Consider the following 13,401-nt stretch of genomic DNA (forward strand, 5'->3'; position numbering starts at 1 on the left):
TGGTACCCACTCGCCAGATCCAGAGTGGAGAAGTACTGGGCACCGACCAGGGAGTCGAGCGATTCCTGGATGCGGGGAAGCGGATAAGCATCAGGAACTGTCTTCGCGTTGAGACGTCTGTAGTCCACACAGAGCCGGAGACTGCTATCCTTCTTCCTCACCAGCACTACAGGAGCTGCATAAGGGCTGTAGCTTTCTTGAATCACGTTCTGAGCCAACAAGCCCTTAAGGTGATCTTTCACCTCCTGTAGGTGGCAAGGTGGGATGCTGCGGTATGGCTTGGCGACAGGGGCATCGTCAGTGGTGGGGATGCGATGGGTCACCCTGTCAGCGTATCCCAGGTCAGTCTCGCTCTGCACAAACCCATGCGCAAACTTGTTCAGCAGTTCCTGAAGTTTCTCCCTCTGTCTCCTGGTGCCGTCAAAATTGGGAGTGGGGACTGGGGGCGGTGAAGGGGAAGTCGTGGTCTCCTGCATACTAACAGTGATGCTCTGCGACGACACGTCAAACTTGAATCCCTCATCGCTCTCCACTGCCTCAATCCTCTCCAAAACCGCTACAGCTGTCCTTTGTCTAAGGGTGCAGTCCACTGCAGAGAGGTTGGCTACTCTCACAAACCTGGCTGAGCCTTGACTGACAAGAGTGGGGACCAGCAGCAAACCACCAGGGAGGGTCGTAGACAGTGGGGACGCAATCAGTAGACTTGACTGCTGTGGTCCAGTGATCCGCACCGTAGCTACCGAGCCTGCTGGGATCAATGTTGGTCCAGCAACCTTAGCCAGACCTCCTGTGTGTCGTTGTTGGAGCCTGGCTTCCTGGACAGCTACCTGCAGACTAGCCGGCAAGGAGGAAGCAGCCACGGCAGGTGCCAATTGCTGAAGAATGTTCATCCCAATGAGCGCAGGCACTTCCCTCTTCTTGCTTCTGATGCCAGGGTCAGGGGAATTCTTCACCACTAGGAACGGAACGTTCTTCAAGCTGTCGCCAAAGATGGTGACCTCCACCCAGGCCACGCCGGCGTATGGAATCTCCAGTCCATTCGCAGCTCTGAGGGTGAGGAAATCACAGCTGCAAATGGACGTGTTGCGAAGATTAGCTGTCAGCCACTCCTCAGTGATGGTCGACACCTCGCTCCCAGTGTCGATAAGTGCAGTGACAGTCTTTCCTTGCAGGCTTACTTCTGTAGTGGGACACTTCCCAGTAAGTCCCTGCAGGAAACCCTCGCCCCCCGTTGTCTGGTTATGGACAACGGGGGCAATTAGTTTCCCTGTCGCTGCTGGTGGGAGGGGACATGGGAGTCGGGGTGGGACTGTGCGTTCAGGATCTGCCGTTTCAGCGGGCAGCGAGCCTGAAGATGGCCGTACTTGCTGCACAGCCAGCAGCGGGGTCGGGGCGCGGGCTGTTGGTGGGAGGGGTGGTTGACGGAGAAGTGGGAAGGGTGGTTCTGGGAGGGCTCAGGATAGGCGGGGCGCTGGTTAAGCTCCATCCGGAGTGCGGCCGTCTGCTTAACCAGCTCTGCCACTTGGTGACGGAGCTCGTCGACCTCCGAGTTCCGGGCTGGTGTAGCAGTCACCTGCTCCGAGCGGACGTCGCAGTCGGCGTCCTCCCTCATCCACCGCAGAGCCTCTGCGCGGACAGCGTTGAAATCTGCAGCCTCTCTTTCCCGGATGAACCGACGGATGTCCCGCCTGAGTGCTGGAGGCTGCAGCCTATCGACAAACCTGTCGCGGAGTGCCTCATCGGTCACAGAGTCGGCTGCAAGGGTGTTGAGCCGCGCCTGCAGGGCATGGAGGGTCTGGGCAAAATTGAGGACCCCCTCATTGTTGCCCTGCCGCCAACTGTGGAAGGTGGACAGCATCGCCGACTTGGTCCGGTGGTCCCCAAAACTCTCCTGCAGAGCCACAAGCACCAGATCCGCCGTCGCGGTGTCAGCAGGCGGACGACCAGTGACCTCCCTCCGCGCGGCGCCTTCGAGGGACTGGATCATCCATTCTGCCGACTCTCCTCCCATGTTCTCCAAAGCGTAGTGGTGGATGATTCGCCGCGCTTCCCTGGCGAAGTCCTCCAGCTCACAGCCCTCCCTGTCGCCGGTGAAGAGGGGGAGCTTGGGTGGGCGCACAGCCTGCCAGCGTTGTCGCGCAGCGTCGCGGCCATCTTGGTCAGCCATCTTGGTGTCTACCTTACACTGCTTTCTGGTATTATTAAGATTTTAAAGTTACTAGTGTCTATGCTCCTCTTATCCTGCTCCGCAAGCGCCAGATGTGGGAATGTCGGGAGTAAGGACAAGGATATATAGCACAGGCAGAGGAGCATACAATTAAGACACCGAAGACAGAGGTTGCTTTAACTTATCTTTTATTGAAGGAAATGTAACTAAAAATAACCACTCAGTTAGCTTATCTAAATCATAAATATTCCAAAACAGTTTAGCTAAATTTGGTTGCAACTAGAAACAATGCTATAAGTTATAAAATAGAAACAATAAACAGAACTCTAATACAAGAAATATCAATGCCTACATAAAACCAGAAATAGCAATTATGAATTATTCTAGTAGCCAAAATAGGAACTATGAGTTCTGGTATCTACCAGTACCAGAATCAGAAACAATATATGTATTTCTGGTGCAAACCAGAAACAATATGTATTTCTGGTGCAAACCAGAAATATAAACTATGAATATGAAACCAGAATTTCTGGAGTAAACCAGAAAGCAGTGTAAAGAAGAAGGCAAGATTCTCCTCAGTGAGCACACTTGAAAGAAACACAAACTCTGCTGCTGACGCCAAGTCGCGAAACACAAAGACTGAAAGAGACAGGTCTCGGAATGAAAACCACAAGTCGACCGCTTACTAACTTCGCGCCAAACTACACTAGACCGGTTCACGACAAATTAGAGCAGAGCTTCGACACGTTCACGGCTACCGACAACACACATGGAGCACCCAGCTCGCAGTGTCACAAATCGCGTTTTTTGCTCTACTCTAAATGTTCGCTCTTTTAAAGACAGGTCACTTCCGATTTCCTGTGGCGATAAGCCAATGGGGAGGCTACCTGGTGTCAGACAACGGGGGGCGTTCTACTTAAAATGCCTGCCCAATGAAAGGGATCGTTACCGAGGCATGAAGCCATGTCGGTGTCACGCACCGGAAATATTACGCACACCGGATAAGGCTCATTAGATTACAAGCAGTGTCAAAGCTGATACACAGAAGGGGGGGGGGGTGGTAAGAGACTAAAACCTCCAAGCCACCTGGCATCTTCTATGATGTACCCTGTCAAAAGAAATGACACCCACTTGACAAAACGCCGAGTCCAACGAGCGGCACATTACATAACGACCACCTAAATCTGAGATAAGAGATTAGAAATGCATCCGGTCGGGGTCTACCCTACGATAGTAAACACACAATAAAGTACAATGCACAAAGACAACCAGGTATTATTTAGTCACACCTTAGGCACTGATGGTTAGAGGTTACGCTGCTGCTTCTCATCATTTCAAGTTAGGGATTTAGCACAAAGGGCATTTTTTAAAGGTAAACCCAATGTAACTAGCACACACACACACACAGGGGATAGCTATAGACAGGGGAGGCAACTGGGTCGGGCAGGAGATAATCACACACAGAGAGACGGGGTATGCCACTTGGCTACAATAAACAATAAATGTTTTCACATTTTAAAACTCGTGTGCATTAGCTTAACAAAATAAACTCTGTCTGTCTGTCTGTCTGTCTGTCTCTCTCCCTCTCTCTCTCTCTCACGGACTGTGCAGAAAAAGGAATGCAGCAGGCCTGTGTATCTAAACCATGTGGCGGAAGCAAGCGGTAACAACAAACAGACCGAGGACCCTGTCGCCGAAGACACCAGCTCAGTGCAAGAAAGTCTTCTCTTCATGACCCAAAACATCGACAAGAAACTAGCCAAGGGAATCGAGGAGATTCAAAAAAACCTACGTGAATGTGAAAGAAAATCGGGCACAAGTGTTCGAAAACGAAACAATGACTATTCGCTCAAATAAGTGCCACTTGCTACACCCGTGATCGATGTTCCAACAACATATCTGACAGAATTTGACTTTTCGTTTTTTTGCATATTTTTCGAATCAGACGCGATCTGGTACCCAAATCGCGAAATGAAAACTTGACATGTAACCTGTCGCGATCATTACAAAGTTGTATCCCAACCCCCTCAACACCCCTTTCACTATAAACTTTGTGTTTGTGTGAATAAACATTCTGACTTCTGACTTCTCTCTCTCTCTCTCTCTCTCTCTCTCTCTCTCTCTCTCTCTCTCTCTCTCGCTCTCCCTCCCTGTCACACATGTCAGATTTTGCTAAAACTCGCCTCCATCATCTCCCAATTATATCCTGTTTTTCCTCCAGCTACTCACCTGTCACGCAACCCCTCCCCCCCCCCTGACCTTCATCACCACACACCCAGCTCACCTTGTTTCAGTTCTGACGGTGAACTTGAATGCGGAAGCCCTGTGCAGTGTCAAACCAGCGGGTCACTATGCCAAGTTAGTGCTGCCTTAATTAAAGAGGCATACTAAAATAAGGACAATGACGGAAACTTGACTGAATCAGAGTGACGTGCTTGTGTGTGGTTGCTTGTTTCCATGGTTGTGGTGGGCATAATGTCTATGCCTGGTTTTGGGTTTTTTTCGTGAAGATTTGTATACGTTTTTATTGTGTACCACCGTTTGCTTGTTTCAGGTTTTTTTCTCCGGATTTTAGTGTCTAACTGTATTACTTTCGATACAAACATTTGTTTGTTTGCTTAACGCCCAGCCGACCACGAAGGGCCATATCAGGGCGGTGCCGCTTTGACATATAACGTGCGCCACACACAAGACAGAAGTCGCAGCACAGGCAGGCTTCATGTCTCACCCAGTCACATTATTCTGACACCGGACCAACCAGTCCTAGCACTAACCCCATAATGCCAGACGCCAGGCGGAGCAGCCACAAGATTGCCAATTTTAAAGTCTTAGGTATGACCCGGCCGGGGTTTGAACCCACGACCTCCCGATCACGGGGCGGACGCCCCACTAGGCCAACCGTGCCGGTTTTCGATACAAACATAACAACGAACTCAAAAAGTTATTTTGGCATAGAGGTCTCAGCTTTTGTGAGTGTGTCGCGATTCGGTGTTGATGAGTGTGTGTGTGTGTGTGTGTGTGTGTGTGTGTGTGTGTGTGTGTGTGTGTTTGTGTGTGTGTGTGTGTGTGTGTGTGTGTGAGACGGTGTGGGTGATTACGAGGCTGTACTGTGTGCCTATACGTTTGTCTGTCTTTGTTTGTGTTCTTGTTTGTTGCTGTGTGCCTGCTTATGGCTAGACTAATGCAGTGATAAAATCAGTCTGGGAAGTCCCGTATATTAGTAAGTAAATGTCAGATCAGCCATGACGTGACAGCTATTAAACCGAGATCACATACATACACACATCACACAACACACACAAACATATATATATGTATAGGTTACAACACGAGTGGTTTTTTATATGGCTTGTATTTCAGTCAAGACCCAGCGGATGAATATCATCGAGAGACACGAGCCTCTGGCGAGTGGCTCTCGATTGATATTCCCGCTGGGTCTTGACTGAAATACAAGCCATATAAAAAACCACGAGTGTTGTAATCTGTATATCCCATTCTACCATCAAACACAAAGTGTAGACTACTAGCGGCACTGTTGCGATCTGTGGAGTGTGAAACAATGTTGCCAGCGAGACTTGGCCCTTTTGCAACCTTAAACTAAGTGACCGTCGCTGAAAAAATAAAACGAATGAGTGCATCTATAAGTACGCGGTAACACTACTTTCAGACCGTTTAAAAGCTTTAAGTAAAGGTTCATAAGTTGCAAGAAAGTAATGAAGTCGTATAGAAATCCATTTAGTTGAAGCGCACAATTCTTTTGCGTTTCAGGTCGGCGGAACGGGGAAACCGGTTTGGCCCCCATTTGGCTTACTCGATTCAGAATCGATTCCACGTTGTTTTTTTCGAACGTACTATTATACAATTAGGCTTATTGACAGAGAAGCAAATTTTAGGGAACACATATGTAGGTTTAGATTTAACCATTTGCTCCCTATTTGAAATGTATCTACGTGATAAACTGTTTTGCGAGTGTGTTTGCATGAACCTAAACTGGTATGGGTGTGAGGAAAACAGGACCCAAGTCTGTCACCGCCGATTGATTGCATTTTGAAAGAATATGACTGGATTACGGAAAAATACACACATGTTAAGTTCTTAGATACCTTCATCGCCAATGTGGACTTACTGCAGAGCCAGGCAAAAGAGTAGACTTGCTCGCAAATACGTGATAACGAAGCGAAGCCAAAGGACGCGTCTCGGTAGATAAACCAGTCGTCTGGTACGATGCAAGGGAGGGTACTCGTTTTTTTGTTTTGGTTCGCAACCATTGGCATTGTGATCAGTGGTGTTCGACTGTTAGTGTTATGCACGGGTTAATAAAACTGCGGATAGAACTCTTTAGCAGCAAAGCAATTAAGAGTGTATTACAATCTACCTTTAAGCATATTTCTGATTGGATTAAGGTTGTGCCAGCTTAAACTCTAGTTTTTATCTGTGTGCTGTCCGGGTGCAAGGGAGACATTGTTTTGTTTTGGTTTTTGTTCTTGTAAACCGGTCTGCAGTAGACAGGGACACGGAGAAAACGTTCGAAACAGTATTGAGAGAACACATTTTCTTTCTGTTGTGTTGCATATTCTTTTTTGGATTATTCCTATGGTAGCGATGCTTGTCGACACACGGATAGCAAACAGAGGTTCGATCGTTCGCTAGCATCTGTGTATCTTGCAAGCTGAATGTTCGTTTTTTTCGACCTGCATTGCTTTCATAATGAAAGAAACGTTTGTTTATTGCATCCCATACATCAGATCAGTTCCGAGATTCATGTTTGCGTGCAACTGATATGGTTTTCTAAGCCGGGCGATACGATTTTGGAACTTCATACAAATGTGTCACATTGTTCGGCGCGAGGTCAAAGGTCGGGAGGAAAGTAGTTCTTTGCCCAAATCGGAATCTGCACTATCATATATTTTTTGGAGTCCATGATGTATTTATTGAGCTATAAAAATACAACATATATACCCATACTGAAGTAACAGAGACAAAGAAGGGAGGTCATGGGATATATATATATATATATATATACTAGAGGAATACCCGGCTTCGCCGGGGTGAATGGCGAGACAGAGACAGACAGCGTGGTGGTTCACCACAATCACCTTTGAAGGCGAAGTCCTGTCAAACGGGATTGAGAATTTTAGAGCTTATTTCTTAGCCCTATATTGTCTGTTGTGGCTTCTCAAATGCCAGAACATACAGACAGACAAAAGCCGCTAGACCCCATCACAAACAGAACTCTATAATCCACAGGTGTTGCTTACACACACACCCACAAACACACACACACACACAGAAGCCGTATATGTGAACAGCTCAGATCATGGGTCAATAAAGTGTTACACAGATGGTCAAAATTAAAGTACAAGATATTGCACTGGAAGTGGTACTACACTGTTGCTTAGTGTCTGTATGAAACTACAAGGTGAAAATAGAAAAAGAAAAACACGATTCTTGACTTTGATGCGCTTTTTTCTGCTCGTAAACACACATTCTTCTACTCATCACAGCATGCCCCATTATTGAGTTTAAAACACCAATTAAATTTGTTTTGAATAAAACTCACAATTTTACAATAAGAATTTAGAGACCTGAATCAATTAGGTATATCATACTTAGTTTGACTTTTGCAAAACTAAGTAATTACACATTTAATTGAATCAGTCAGACAGACGGAGACATAGAGAGACAGACAGAGGGCAAACACAAATCTGAGAAAGAAACCCCTTTAAAAATGTTACCATGTTTGAAATGAAACATCGCAAGGTGAAGCCATAATTCATCACCTTTCAGTATGACGTCATGAGCGTGTTCCACACTTGAAATGACGTGCTTTTGGAGCTTGGAAGTATAATTTCCATTCAACGATCCCAGTTTGTTAAGTTTGAGCATATTTTCAACGTCAAACACCATGAAACTATATATATTTGGAATCAGAAAATGATAAGGAATAGATAGAAGTTGTTTTTAAGTGTCTTTTTTCATAAATAAAGATAGTGGTTATTTATCGGTTTTCTTCATTTTTAAGCATAATTATCAATACAAAACAACAAAACTATATAGTTTTAGATACAGGACGCAATAGGGAATACACCAATATAAATTTTCTGTTTCAAATATTAGTTTTTAAAAATGTAAAAAAATTACATATTTCGAACAAACATTTCAATAACAAAACTTTAAGTGACCAAGCTGAAATGCAATCCCATAATCCGGCCTAGATCTGAGATTGTGTGATAAGAAATTCGATCAAATTGATGAAAAACTGTAACTGTGAAAGTGCTGCCTCGACCTTTTGGCAAACGGTAAAATATGACGTCATCAAACTATCCTATCAATAAACGGAAAAACCTTCTATGAGAAAATCCAATCAAAAATATTCATATCAAATTTCATAAAGATCCACTCAGTATATTATGAGATATGATCTGCAGTGTGAAAAAAAACAATCTCACGCCCATAACGCAACTTATTTGGTCGTGTTCTGCCGATACTATAATGTTTTTCTTTTCTAAAACACACTATAATAGTAGCCCTTCCCAATGTCTATGCTAAAACTGACTTGTCTGTGTTGTCAATGATTTTGCAACAGTGTGAGAACAAAAAGTTTAACAAATCTCACGCCCATAACGTTGTGACACGAAAACTCATTTGGTCGTGTTCTGCCGATACTATAATGTTTTTCTTTCTTAAAACACACTATAATAGTAGCCCTTCCCAAATGCAATGCTAAAAATGACTGGTCTGTGTTGTCAATGATTTTCTGCGAGAATGCGATCTATCTGTTTGTCGCAAAGACCGTGTGACACGAAAGTTATGAGCGGAAGACAAATCTGCTGAGTGCAATTACGTTTCAGAAGATAGTTGGTTAAAACAGTTTATCACTCAGACACGCAAAGGAACACTATAACTTTATTATTCAGGCCATATATTTGCTTTCCTTTGTCATGTATGAAAGCACTGGCCTTGGTTGAAGAAAGTGACCTGACGCTGTGCAACAAATGTGTCGCCATTTTCCGCCGTGTTTTGTAAATAAAACGTGTTTACTACCCACACATAAAAAACGATGCTGTTGGTTCTTTTTATTTTCTTATTGTTTGATTCATGCTTAGCAGTTTAGTATGCTTTGTTTTCTTCTCAATTCAATGGATGGCTATAAAATAAGCATTTAAATGTGAAGGTGTTAACATTACCCATGATCTGAGCTGTTCACATATATATATCTATATCTATATCTATAAATATATAGAGATAGGTGACAGTGTATTTTTCGCGAGGCTATAAATTGATTCGACCTTTTCACTTTGACAGTAAGAACAACTTACGGGAGCAAGGGAAGCGTTCTGGACAGCGCAATGACATTCTAAAAATAGTAACGTAGACTGAAACGGGAATATGGATTGAAGACACACGAAGGAAGGGAGATAAACGCAAAACACTGGAGAAGATAAGGAAGAGTTACTGGGAATGGTGAAATGAACAGAAAAACCAAAATCGGTTCAGCGCTGTGCGCTGAGAGCACGTGTTGAAATATCTCATCGATGATATTGTGTCCGGGGTGTAGCTGAATACGGTGTCCAAATTTGAAAAAGATCCACCGAGAACTTTGGCGTTGTGATGTGGTCTAGCGGCTTTGGTGTGTCGGTATGGGGGCCCGGGTAGCTCAGGTGGAACCAAAATCGGTTCAGCGCTGCGCGCTGAGAGCACGTGTTGAAATATCGACCAGGTTGTGTCCTGTCCCGGGTGTACCTGAATATGCCCACCAAATTTGAAGCAGATCCATCGAGAACTTTGGCTGTGCATCGCGCGCACACACACACACACACACACACACACACACACACAGACAGACAGACAGACAGACACAAGTCGTATATATATATATATATAGATATAGATATATATGTATGTGTGTGTTTGTGTGTTTGTTTTGTTTAAACCAGTCTTGATCTAAGGACTAAGTCCGGTCGAGAATAAAAGCTGGTTCTTGTATATGACTGTGTACGTAGGTGTTAGTTGGAGTGCCTTAGAGAATGATGAGCATATGAGCTTGCGGTGATCATCCTTTAGTGAGGATGAAAGTCGCTTGTTCATTTCAATGCTTGTTATTCTCTCAGGTGCCAGGAGATAAGGTTCCGTACAACTCTCGCTTACTCTATTACACATGTCGTATGCATTAAGAGCGATTACTTCCCTTTGGTTATTTGATATAAAAGCACTCAAACAACATAAAAGATAATACCACTTTATGTAGTAAAAACAAACAACCCGCAGTTTGCTGTAAGAAAATATCTGCATACCAAACACAACCTGTATTTAGCTGAATTGACAACTTAGCTTACATAAGTCAAAATGTACCCTTGACTCCACACCGCACCACACATTATTTGTGTAGAATGTTATTGTTAATGTGTTACATGTTCATTTCACCACTAAGGCAACAGAAAACCTCTGTAAGTGTAAGAATCTTCAGATGGACTATATTAAAGCAGTTCTGGTAGCTCTGTCAGCACAGAATGGACTGAATCTGATCATCATCCGCAGCAAAGCCAAGCACCACTCAGGCACTCTGCAAGCACGTCATATCTCGGCACCTCACTTCCTGGAAAATAAAGAAAATGTATTACTGAGCACATCCAGACTTTGCTGTGCGCTGATGGGGATGTGTTTTGGGTATCGAGAAGAGGGTGTGTATTGGGGTTGGGGTGCGGGAAGGTAGGTAGGAGGTAATACTTGTTCTTCACAAGATCAGTGGGATGGAGAATAGTGTGGGTGATACTGACACAGTGACAGTAACAACTATGAACTAAACTGTAAACATTGTTCTGTAATATTACAGGTGCCATCATTCCTTCCTATGAAAACCATTTATTTCATGGATATATACATTCATCATTAAAATTAAAAAGATAATATTTCATCATTAAAATTAAAAAGACTTCCTCAAAAGAACCTTTCTAACAACATCAACATGACATCTTGTTATGCTGCTGATGTGACTCTGTGAGCAGCTTTTCTGGAATGTGATGGAAGGTTACTATTTTTTAAATTCAGCATGAGCCCTCATCCCACTCACATATTTAGCGTTGACACCTTACAGTTATGTTGAGAAATGTGATGTGAATTCATTCAGAAAATTCTAAATCTGCGCAGGGGCAGTCGGGGTGTTGAATGTACACAGGCGGATTACAATTTACATTGTAACTCTTATTCCATGTAAAAAAAAACAAAAAAACCTGGCCAGATCTGTGATTGTGAGCCAAGGAAAGGACTGACTGTATTTAAAATAATTCCAGTAATGAGTAAATCTTTCATTCTAGCTATTTCATGTTTTACTTTCTTGCATCGCAATAGTTCAATGTTCATACAAACAGTATAATGCACTTTATGAGTATAGGGTTGCAACAAACTTTAAGACGGGAAGGAGAGAGAAAATAAAGATATTTGTACCATTATGTATACAAAGTACATCATACCAAAATTTACCATGCACAGTATTACTATGCATCTTCAAATGTATGAATAATTTCATCTACAAAGTACTTGTAATACAATTTACAAAGAACAAAAGACTGCTGAATTATCTACATCAGTACATGTTTATAGCTTCAGACTACCATCACCAATACCTAATGTTACTATATATATATAAATAAATTTTACCATACAGATTTGACAAGCAAAAGCTGTAACTTGTAAGTGGTAAAGAAATGTGTAACTTACTCTTCAGGGGTGGTCTGTAATGTAAAGCACCACGCCAAGTCATCCTGATATCTCTCCAGTACATGTATCCATGTTTAAAGGTAAACTGTTGGAACTGGAAGACAGGAGCTGTATGAATGATGCACATCATCTCTGGTTTCTCGGGAGGCCTGAAAAAAACCAGAACAATATTAACATAACATGTCTTGAAAATGAAATAAGTACTATTTCAACTTCACTATCAGAGCCAAATCACTCCCTACTTCAGTAATTGTTTTGTTTATTCTTTTACAACCATCGTTCATACACTGTTACAGCAGCATTTGATTCTGTGCATGCAGATTAAAGATCAAGCATTTTATAAACTTGAGTAAAAAAAAAAAGAACACAACAAAAACACACTCAGTGACTCACAGCCACACCCAGTTACTCAGTAACACACATACACAACAGATAAATCTTGCTCAGTTCTACAAAGGCCACGTTTGCAATGGTCATGTCTTGGATTTTAAAAACAATAACTTACCTGCTGGTTGATCCAAACCGATGATTGAAAATCAGTGAGTCAGTGAGACTGTCGACTGAGAGGAAAATGTCCTGTTTACAGTGCGATTCATCGCCAACCTCCCCATTCAAGGCAGACCGTGTCCAAAATCTGCTGTACCATTCACATCCCGATTGCATTCCTTCAGAAGGGCAGTCAGTGTTTCAACTTCTTTGTCGATATATTTCTCTGGTGGACGTGTTGAACTGCCAAATATTAGATTCACGAACGACGGCCGCCATGTTTTTTCGTCAACACTACTATTCATGTACTCCACTGAGGAAGAGCGTTTTATTGTGTCTTAAAACCGACTTCTCGGGAAAGTGATCAATCGAATTTTATGGTCCACAAAAACTTGCTTCATATTTTATTTAAGGACTACTTTTATTTGCCTTTATTTTTATGGCGCACATTTTGTGCCCCACATTTTGTTTTGGCCTTCATTTTGTGGTCCACAAACTGGAAATGTGCCCCACAAATTTGTGGGCTTATTTTTGTGGTCCACAAACTGGAAATGTGTCCCACAAATTTGTGGGCTTATTTGTTGGATTAATGACATCGAATGCCAAGGATAAACGAGTGATCGCGTTCTCTCCGGTAGGGAGGACGGAATGGGGTGGGGAGGGGCGGAGCTTCCATTGAGAGTAGTCAAACTGACTTGACTTGTTGTTAAAAGCAAATCCACCAATCACCATCTCACATGGTTCTCAAATTATTCACGCAAGTCACGTGAGTTCTCGAACTGGTTTTGTTTGGGGGGTATATAATATGGTTCCGTCGAGGGGGTATTTTACAGTGCTCCAAACAGACTGAGAAGTGAAACTACGCAAAGAAGGCAAGAAGTCAGCAGTTTTTAAGTCCACTCCCGTCGGAAGACTTCAACTTAAAAGGGTATGTCAACTTTATTTTACATTTTTCTCATTCGGGGGTGGTACAACCCAAATGCATAGTTTTTTGATAATATACCATACGTTGAAGAATTTTAACACAAATA

The 13,401-nt window shown here is 43.3% G+C and overlaps 2 protein-coding genes across 3 annotated transcripts in view; one reads left to right on the top strand and one right to left on the bottom strand.

The window, feature by feature from the left end:
- LOC138971512 (uncharacterized) overlaps positions 1–13,401 on the bottom strand; it is a 247,650-nt gene that overhangs the window by 32,094 nt on the left and 202,155 nt on the right. The gene's annotated exons all lie outside the window — the stretch shown is intronic.
- LOC138971514 (prestin-like) overlaps positions 13,133–13,401 on the top strand; it is a 90,461-nt gene continuing 90,192 nt past the window's right edge. The window contains exon 1 of one of the 2 annotated variants that reach the window (XM_070344259.1): positions 13,133–13,298. The gene's annotated coding sequence lies outside the window, so the exon portion shown is untranslated. The remainder of the gene's footprint in view (positions 13,299–13,401) is intronic. The other variant, XM_070344258.1, reaches the window with a different exon arrangement.

This window comes from Littorina saxatilis, linkage group LG7 (genome assembly GCF_037325665.1).
Source record: "Littorina saxatilis isolate snail1 linkage group LG7, US_GU_Lsax_2.0, whole genome shotgun sequence".
Taxonomy (NCBI): domain Eukaryota; kingdom Metazoa; phylum Mollusca; class Gastropoda; order Littorinimorpha; family Littorinidae; genus Littorina; species Littorina saxatilis.